At 42.2% G+C, this 10,638-nt stretch overlaps 1 pseudogene; it reads right to left on the bottom strand.

The window, feature by feature from the left end:
- The window catches only part of LOC109224271, a 48,012-nt pseudogene that overhangs the window by 2,040 nt on the left and 35,334 nt on the right, over positions 1–10,638 (bottom strand).

The raw sequence follows: 10,638 nt of genomic DNA, 5'->3' as shown, positions 1-10,638 counted from the left end.
TTCAGGATAGACTCCGTACAAGCCAGTCCAGACAGAAGAGTTATGCGGACCGGAACGTTCGTGATGTTTCCTATATGGATGGAGAGCGGGTTTTGCTGCGGGTTTCGCCTATAAAGGGCGTTATGAGATTTGGGAAGAAAGGGAAATTGAGTCCGAGGTTTATTCGCCCTTTTGAGATATTGAGGCGTGTCGGGGAGGTTTCTTATGAGCTTGCCTTACCTCCCAGCTTGGCAGGAGTTCATTCGGTATTTGATGTTTCGATAATCCGGAGGTACCACGGTGATCCGTCATTCGTGTTGGATTTCAGTTCAGTCCAGTTGGACAAGGATCTATCTTATGTTGAGGAGCCAGTGGCTATATTGGGCAGGCAGGTTCAAAAGCTGAGGTCAAAGAACATTGCATCAGTGAAGGTTCAGTGGCGGGGTCAGCCGATCGAGGAGGCGACTTGGGAGACCGAGCAGGATATGCGCAGCCGTTACCCTCATCTTTTCACTACTTCAGGTATGTCTCTAGCTCATTCGAGGATGAATAATGTTTAAGTGTGGGATGATGTAACGACCCGGCCGGTCGTTTTATGAATTTACGCCCCGATCCCCTAATAATTGCTTTCCCCGTGTTTTTTTCTGCTATTGTGAGTTGCCGGGAGGATTTATTTGGAGTTCCGGAAAGTTTTGGGACACTTAGTCCCTAAATGAGAGTTTAAGCTTTAGAATTTGGACCGTAGTTGGAGCAGTGTGAAGACGGCCTCGGAATGGAATTCCGTTGGTTCCGTTAGCTCCGTTGGGTGATTTCGAGCTTAGGGGCGTGTTCGGATTGTGTTTTGGGGGTCCGTAGCTTAATAAGGCTTGAAATGCCGAAAGTTGAATTTTTGAAGTTTCCGGTTCGGTAGTGAGATTTTGATATCGGGGTCGGAATGGAATTCCGGAAGTTAGAGTAGGTCCGTTGTGTAATTTGGGACGTGTGTGCAAAATTTTAGGTTATTCGGACGAGGTTTGATAGACTTTTTGATCAAAAGCGGAATTCGGAAGATTTTTGGAACCTTAGGCCTGAATCCGATGTAATTTGGTTGATTCGATGTTGTTTGAGGTGTGTTGAAGATTGGTATAAGTTTGGATAGTGGTATATGACTTGTTTGTGCTTTTGGTTGAGGTCCCGGGGGCCTCGGGGTGATTTCCGATGGTTGACGAAAGATTTTGAGTTGGGTTTGGCAGTTGAAGTTTTGTTTCCATTGCTGTCATAACCACACCTGCGGCTAGGGTACCGCAGGTGCGGACTCGCAGAAGAGGAGATGGAGCCGCATCAATAGAGAGGTCAGCTGGAACGGCAGCAACGACTACTGGAGCGCACCTGCGATAATGCAGGTGCGGGCATTTTGTCGCAGATGCGGAAATGGGCTTTTAAGTGAAAACCGCAGATGCGGTGCTTTGGCCGCAAATGCGGTACCGCAGGTGCGGTGTAGGGGCTGCTGGTGCGAAAAGCCTGGGTCAGAAAGTATAAAAGTCTTCCTTCGCGATTTTGGTCTTTTTTCTCAATATTTCAATTCGGGGTGGAGCTTTTGGGAGCAATTTCAAGGGAGATTTTCAGAGGGATTCATTGAGGTAAGGTCCTTGGTTCCTAAGCTCGTTATTATGGTGATTTTTATCATTTTAAGCATGAAAATTTGAAGGAAAATCAGTGGTAAATTGGGGGTTAGGGCTTCGTTAATTGGAGAGTTTTGAGTGGTGATTTGAGGGACCATTTGAGATCCGATTTTGGTACTTTTGGTATGATTGAATTTGTGAGAGTGTGAGGATTCCGAATTTGTAAATTTTACCCGATTCCGAGACGTGGGCCCGGGGGCGTTTTGGTCATTTTTCCTAATTTCGCGTATTAGCTTAGAATTAATTAGTTGAATTAGTTACTTGAAGTGTTATTTATATTATGCAACTACTTTGAATAGATTTTGGCCATTTGGAGTCGGATACTCGTGGCGAGAGCGTGGTTTCGGGTTGATTTTGAGCCGGTTCGAGGTAAGTGGCTTGTCTAACCTTATGTGGGGGAACTCCTTTTAGGAGTTGGTACTGTGATATTTGAAATGCCTTGTATGTGAGGTGACGAGCGCTTACTTGTGCTGATATTTGAAAATCCTGTTTTTCATTTAAGCACCTATACTTCGTATTTTACTTCATTGTTTTACACTACTTAAATTTTGAGCTTACTGTTAGCTTAGGAAAGCATCCCTAAATGACTAAATTGCTTACTTGCTCAAACTGTCTTATCTGAACTCTGTGCTGCATGCTAGGTTAGAATTACCTGCCTATTTTGATATTAAATTGGTTGAGTTGATTATTCTTGTGTTGTTGCTGCTTGTTTACATTGGGACTACGGGCGGTTCCCGGTAGATCCCCCTTGTCTGTTTTATTTGGGACTACGGATGTGGTATTCCGGTAGATCCCCCCCTGCATAGTGATATGGACTACGGGACAACACCCGGGAGATCCACTGATTATTTACTTTTGGGACTACGGATGTGGTATTCCGATAGATCCCCCTGTACACTGATATGGACTACGGGACAGCACCCGGGAGATCCACTGATTATTTACTTTTGGGGCTACAGGATGGGATACTGGTAAACCCCCGGTTGTTATCTCTATGTTGAGTTGTATACCTTCTGTGATTATTTGCCTTGGTTGTGGTTGTTGTTTCTCTTATTATCTATATTTCTTTACTACTGCTCGTCTTCCTTATATATTATTATATATGACCGGTAGGGCCCTGACCTTCCTCGTCACTACTTGACCGAGGTTAGGCTTGGCACTTACTGGGTACCGCTGTGGTGTACTCATGCCCTTTCCTGCACATGTTTTCCGTGTGTAGATCCAGGTACATCAACTCAGCCATATCATTAGCGAGGCGAGGCGATCTCTTGAGACTTTGAGGTATTTCTGCCGCGTCCGCAGACCGAGGAATCCCTATCTACTCTCTCTTTTAGTTATAGCCCTTCTGTATTTCTTCTTTTGTTTAGACACTCTAGAGTTAGAACACTTTGTAGTTATTCCACATCTTGTGATTTCATGAGATTCCGAGTTTTGGGAAATGTAGTTTCAGTTTGAGATTTTGTATTGTATATGCTGAGCGGCATCTTAAATGTTTCATTATCTTATTCCGTAGTTTTTGGCTAGTTTTATTCTGTTGTTTCTTTTTCCGCAATTTGTTAGGCTTACCTAGTCGTAGAGACTAGGTGCCATCACGATAGTTTACGGAGGGCGAACTGGGGTCGTGACATTACTAGTAGCAAACACTTTTACAAGCTCACAATTAGCATAACTGGAAGAATAACTCCCCATTACACAACAGAAATCACATTCTAGCACTTTATCGCATGAAAACTTATTTGTAAGCCTCTTCTCATAAATTTCATGCCTCTTTCCACTAAGTTAGAATAAGTAATCATCTAGGTCATACTCAATTTCAAAAGGAAACAAATTACTCTTGCACTTGAACTTAGATATTACAGTTAATGACTTGATATGCATCAAAATATTATCATCCATAACAATAATTAAGTCACCAACGTGAGAAATAAGAGTATAGTTCATTACTTCCAAAAATACCTTAGGTGTTCTGGAAAGGCCAAGAATGCGAATAAACTAATTATACATACAATGCTTGGACTTATTTACTAATGGAACAATATCACCTTGTATTCTTTTATGCAGTGATTCCAGCTTAGAAATGGCTTTAGGAAACTCCGTGTCATAAACCTGTAAATAAGAATCAAAGTAGTCAAAAGGTTCAATAACAAAGAATTTAACCAAGCTTCATCTTCCACCATCCAACAAAAGTTGACTTTGTCAAATTCATGTTGGAATCCGATTGGACCCTTTGCCACCATCTCTTGCACCTCACCTTCCCTTTCAAAAGGTCTTTTAACACATGGCTGCACAAAATCACAAGAACTAAAACAAGAAAGAGTTAATGAGTTAGAAAGTAAAGAAATTTTTTTCTTGCTTACACTCTCTTTAGCTTTTATCAATAAACTACCTTTTTTCTCACTCTTATCCTCTTCTTTCTCACCAAGGTTTTTGTCATGACCCAAAAATCTAACTAGGCACGATGGAACCTAACCCAACCCACTAGGTAAGCAAATTAACAACAATCCAATTTGATGAGATTTACTGAGAAAATAAATGATGAAATAACTGAACTTTTATACACTTCCCAAGGACTGGTAGTACAAATCATGAGCTTCTAAGAGTTAGAGTTTACAAAGCTGGTATGAAATAAATACATCATGTGTTTGAAATATACATGAACAGATTAATAATTCTAAAGCTACCAAGAACAAGAGGCAACTATAACCGGAATGCAAGTACATCTTCAAGGCCAGATTCCGCCATACACCGCAACATCAACATCCAAAATCTACACGCAAGGCGCGGAAGTGTAGTATGAGTACAACCGATCCCATGTACTCAATAAGTAACAAACCTAACCTTAGGTTGAAAGTAGTGACGAGCTTGGACAAAGGTCAGAGTCCAACACCCAAAACTAGGAACAACTCATAACAATATAAATATAGCAGTACAAGTAATAACTCAAAGATATGATGCTCAATTCATTCACAATTACGGAAAATAGGCATGCTTTTCAAGTATAATAGTAAAACCAAAATCTTTCACCGAAATCACCAAAATATGAGTAATTCTGAAAACTATGACTTTTCCCAAAAACTTTCAACATAAACGAGAAGTTTCGTTATCAGATGGCATGAGGAAAATACATCTCTATGCCTACATGTCAATGTACATGTGAAGTCAGGAATATCACAATATCGTACAGCATGTGGATATACATCTCATTGCCTACATGCCAAATATACATGCCAACTGTAGTGTAGTGTAGCGATAAAACCATATGCATACTCTCAGAGTATCAATGCACTCAGTCCTCCAAATCACTCCATCCTCACAGTCACTCTCTCCTCACATTCACTCAGTCCGCACAGTCAGTCAGTCCTCACAATCACTCATTCCTCCCAATCACTCGGCACTCGCACTCGCACTCGGCACTCATACTCGCACTCAGTAGGTACCTACACTCACTGCTCGTAAGTCGGACTCCGAGGGGGGGGGGATCCTGCCCAAGCACTAATATAAGAGGCATGAATCCATAAAGCCTGATGCGGCGTGAAGCCCGATCCCATAAAATCATCACAATCATGCACTCGGCCTCACTCGGTCATCAATCTCTCCAGTCTCTTGACCTCACAAATCTCATGCCAATCAGCCCAAATAGTGATAATATGACGTGAGACAAATAATAACAGAGACTGAGATATAATATGCAATGAATAAGTATATAATTTGCAATTTAAGCAGAAAACTCAATAGCAGGAATGACCTCAGTGGTCCCAACATGATAAGCATATAGCCTAAACATAGTTTCTAACATGGATCACATCTCAATTACTCTAGCACGTAGAAATTTTATGGATAGAAACAAGATTAGGTCACTACAGAGTACAACAGAATCAACCGAATCATAATTCACATGGTGCACGCCCACACGCACGTCACCTAGCATGTGCATCACCTCAACACCAAACACATAACACGTGTATTCAGGGGTTCATACCCTCATCACCAAGTTTAGAAGTGTTACTTACCTTGTACAAGCCGAATCCAATACCGAGCAAGCTAAATAATACTCTAGAAACATCATCCCGCGCGTACCGACTTCAGAATGGCTCAAAACTAGCCAAAGGCAACTCAAATACATCAAATAATACCTAAGAAAACAATTCCTAATGATAAAGGTTGAATCTTTAATCGAAAGCCCAAAGTCAACCAAAAAGTAAAAACCGGGACTGCACCTCGGAACCCGACAAAACTCATAGAATCCAACAACCCATTCAAATAACCATACTAGTTTTACTCAAATCCGACTCCGAATCGATGTTCAAAACTCAAAAATTCATTTTACGAAATTATAGACAAAACCTTCGATTTCTCTTTCAAAATCAATGACCAAACGTCGAAAACGAAGATTAATTCATGAAATATAATCAAAAACGAGTCAAGAATGCATACCCCAATCCATGTGGTGAATTCCTCTCTAAAGCCGCCCAAAACCAAGCTCCAACCCAAAAAAGTGAATAAACGACCAACCTTCGAAATATAGATTCTGCTAGCCTTTTTTCGCATCTGCGAAACATTAGCTGCTTCTGCAGCGTCGCTTTTATGACCAAAATTACGCTTCTACGGAGAATCACTAGAAACTCTCCCATCGCACCTGCAGAAAAATCCCCCCTTCTCCGACATCGCATCTGCGATGCAAAACGCGCATCTCTGCACAAGTCTTGCCCCTGCACCTCAGCCATCGCTTCTGCGAGATGCGGCCCAAGACCTCGTATCTGCGATGCTGCCAAACATAGCCCTTTTCCACTCCTGCGAGCACTCTGCCGCTTTTGCGCCTCCGCACCTGCGCCTATAGCTCCGCAGGTGCGGTGTCACGACCCCGAATACCGGTCGTGATGGCGCCTATCACATTACTAGGCAAGCCAGACCAACTATCAAACCGCAACCCATTTTCATTTAATAAATCATTTGTAACACGGTTAAATTTCCAATTTATCATAATAAGTGTTTAAAACAGCAAGATAGATACGCGGAAGTCAACAAGACATAGAAACTACACAGCCCACACTGATCTGGTGTCACGAGTCTAGAGCCTCTAATACAAGTCTGGACAACCTACTACGTAGATAGTCTAGAAATACGGAAAGTAATAAGATAGAAGGGAGAAATTAGGGCTGCGGACGCCATGCAGCTACCTCGAAATCCCCGGCAGATACTGGAAAACAGCTGAGAGCTCTCACTTGGCCACTGGGCACCTGGATCTGCACATAAGGTGCAGGGAGTAATGTGAGTACGCCAACTCAGTAAGTAACTAAAGTAAATAATGGACTGAAAGCAGCGACGAGCAGTTCAAAACATATAACTTTAAAATCAGTTCTATCATAAATTCATCATTTCCAGTTTAAAACTTTGAAATCAGTTACTTGACAATATATCCAACAGAGGCTTATCTATAAGAAGAGTGAAAACAGTGGAAACATCATAACAGGGCCCCTCGGGCAAAGGATCACTCAGAATACGGCCCCTCGGGCAGCCTCTCAGTCACTCGCGACTCAGCTCTCGTCTTTCAGTACTCACTCTCAGCACTCGACTAATCAATATCATAACAATAGAAATTATAGTAACCGCTGCGGCGTGCAGCACGATCCAATATATTTACAGTCGACTACGCTCACTGGGGGTGTGCAGACTCTGGAGGGGCTCCTACAGCCCAAGCGTCATATCGCTGCGCGTGTAGCCCGATCCAATATATATATATCGCTGCGGCATACAACCCGATCCATATAAGTATCGCTGCAGCGTGTAGCCCGATCCATAACATATACATATAATATCCTCACCATAAGGTTCTCAACCTCTCTCAGTCATTAGCCTCACAGCCTCTCGGGCATCACAACAGAAATTAGGGAACTCAGCCCAAACAGTCCTCACGATAGGAGTAGAATGATAAAACCAGTTTTAAACATTTAATAGGTATAACACATGACTGAGGATGTGCTTTTAACAAGTAAAGTGAGGAAAACAATTAAAATGCCCCTAAGGGTTTCTACAGGTCGGCACAAGGCCCCAAACACGGCATACAACCCATAATACAGTATGAGAATCCAAATTATGGAACAATATAACATTTCCAAATAAAATACGCGGCTTAATAGTCGCTACGGGACGGACCAAGTCACAATCCCCACCGGTGCACGCCCACACGCTCGTCACCTAGCATGTGCGTCACCGTTTTTATCAAATAAAGTCCAATACCAGGGTTTTGTACCCTCAGTTCCAAATTTACAATGGTTACTTACCTCAAACTGGTGCAAATACTACTCCGCGACGCCTTTGCCTCTCGAATCGGCCTCCACTCGCGTCGAATGTAGTCAAAATCAGAGCGAATACGTCACAATATGCTAAGGGAACAAAGCCCAAGCGAAAACAATCAAAAAATACCAAAAATCCCGAAATTAGCAAAAACCCGAGCCCTCGGCCCACTTCTCGAAACTCAGAAACTTTCACATCAACGGATTCCTTATCTCCTCACGAGTCTATGCATATAAAGAACACCAAAATCGGAGTCCAAATGACCCCTCAAATCCCAAATCAAAACTCCAAAATTCCAAGCCCTAGTTCTTCCATTTTTAGTTCAAGTTTCCATGAATTTCTAGGTAGATTTCACAATAGAATCAAATTTTAGTTCCGAAATTCTTACCTCCAATCGATTCCCTTTGAACCCCTCTTTGATCTCCACCAAGAAGCTCTCAAAATGATCAACTATGGGTGAAAATAGACCCAAAATCGCGGATGAAATGACTTAATACATTCTGCCCAGGCCTAATCGCATCTGCGGTCAAAATACCCGCTTCTACGGTACCGCTTTTGCGGTTAACACTCCGCTTCTGCGGAAATCACTAAAGCCAGCCACTGCCGCATCTGCGATCCTTCATCCGCATTTGCGGTTCCGCAGATGCGGCCCCCACAATCGCATTTGCGGTTTTGACACTCCACTCCATAACCGCTTCTGCGGCTTCTCCCTCGTACATGCGGCGCCGCACCTGCGGTGCCCAAACCGCAGGTGCGAAAATATCAGAAGCAGCAACTTCAGCAGCTGCAACACAATCCAATTTCTCCGTTAACCACCCGAAATCACCTCGAGGCCCCCGGGACCTCAACCAAAAGCACCAACACATCCTAAAACCTTATTCAAACTTGTTCCAATCCTCAAAACACCTCAAACAACATAAAATCACCCGAAACACATCGAATTCAAGCCTAAGTTTATAAAATCTTCCGAAATACGCTTTTGATCAAAAACTCAACCAAACCACGTCCGAATGACCTGAAATTTTGCAGACACATCCCAAATGACACAACGAAGCTGCTGCAACTCTCGGAATTTCATTCTGACCCCTATACCAAAATCTCACCTATCAACCGGAAATCGCCAAAATCTCAATTTTGCCAATTCAAGCCTAAATCTTCTCTACACCTCCAAAGCCTATTCCGATCGCGCTCCTAAGTCATAAATCACCTCCCGAAGCTAATCGAACCATCGGAACTCATATCCGAGCCTCCTAACACATAAGTCAACATCCGGTTGACTTTTCCAACTCAAGCTTTCTTAAAAGAGACTAAGTGTCTCCAAATTCACCAAAACCAATCCGGATTCAATCCAACCAACCCGATACCTCAAAACATAGATGAACAAAGAAAATAGGAGCAGAAATGGGGAAAACAGACCGGTAACTCATGAGACGACCGGCCGGGTCGTCACATGCGGCCACACCAGAATCCCTGCCAAACCAGCCTTAACCAAATAGTTCCAAAATGGTCTGAATCTCATCTGAAACTTATCCGAGCCACTCGCGAACCCATCTCAATATACCAACAAGTCCAGAAACATAATGTGGACCTACCAAATCACACATAACAACATCAAAATGATGAATCGCACCTCAAATCAAACTTAATGAACTTTGAATCTTTCAACTTCCAAAACTCGTGCCGAACCTTATCAAAACAACTCGGAATGAACTCAAATTTTTCACACAAGTCCCAAATGACATAATGAAGCTATTCAAGTTCCCAAAACCACAATCCGAATCCGATATCATCAAAGTCAATTTCTGGTCACCCTTATAAACATCCCAAACCTTCAAATTTTTAACTATCGCCAATTAGTGCCGAAACCTTCTAGAAATATCCAAATGCATATCCGGGCATACGCCCGAGTCCAAGATCACCATCCGGATCTAACTAAACCACCAAAATGTCGTTCCGAGGTCAAATACTCAAAAGTCAAACTTGGTCAATTCTTCCAACTTAAAGCTTCAAACATGCAATCCATCCTTCCAAACTAATTACGAATCACTCGAAAATCAAAATCGATGATAGACACAAGTCATAAAATATCATATGGAGCTACTCATACCCTCAAACCACCAAGCGAAGTGTAATTCTCAAAATAACCGATCGGGTCGTTACAGTTTTCTTCTTTTTCTTCACTCAAAACTTCTTTTTTTTCTCTCTCTCTCTCTCTCTCTACCTCACAACCTTTTTCTATTTCATGGCCTTCTCTCTTTTATTTTCTCTCAAGATCATCTTTTCCTCCTTTGACATCCACTCTCTTTACTCAACACAACTTCCCCTTTTTTCCTCTCTTGGGATGTCAACATGCACTCCCTTACGCCTCTTATTCTTTTCTCTCTCATATTTTTCCATATTCTCTTTAGCAGTCTTTTCATCTTCACAAATTTGTGAGAGAGTCAAAGGCCCAACAATGAGTTTCTTTCGGTTAACCTCGAAAGAGTATTTAATTTTTTCCATGCTATATGAATCTCTTCTGTAGACATACCATAGCTTTCCCAAAAGACATGATAATTATTCATGGGAATCATATCACACTAGATCGCATCCTCATACCTTCCAACAGAGAATGGTAATAACACTCTTTTATCTGCCTTTACTCCTCTCAACATGTAGGGTTCAATATACTTGACACAAGGCAAGTTCCATTTCTCAACCATAT

Source organism: Nicotiana attenuata, chromosome 3, assembly GCF_001879085.1.
Source record: "Nicotiana attenuata strain UT chromosome 3, NIATTr2, whole genome shotgun sequence".
Classification (NCBI taxonomy): Eukaryota; Viridiplantae; Streptophyta; class Magnoliopsida; order Solanales; family Solanaceae; genus Nicotiana; species Nicotiana attenuata.
This window is presented reverse-complemented; position numbering and strand designations above follow the sequence as displayed.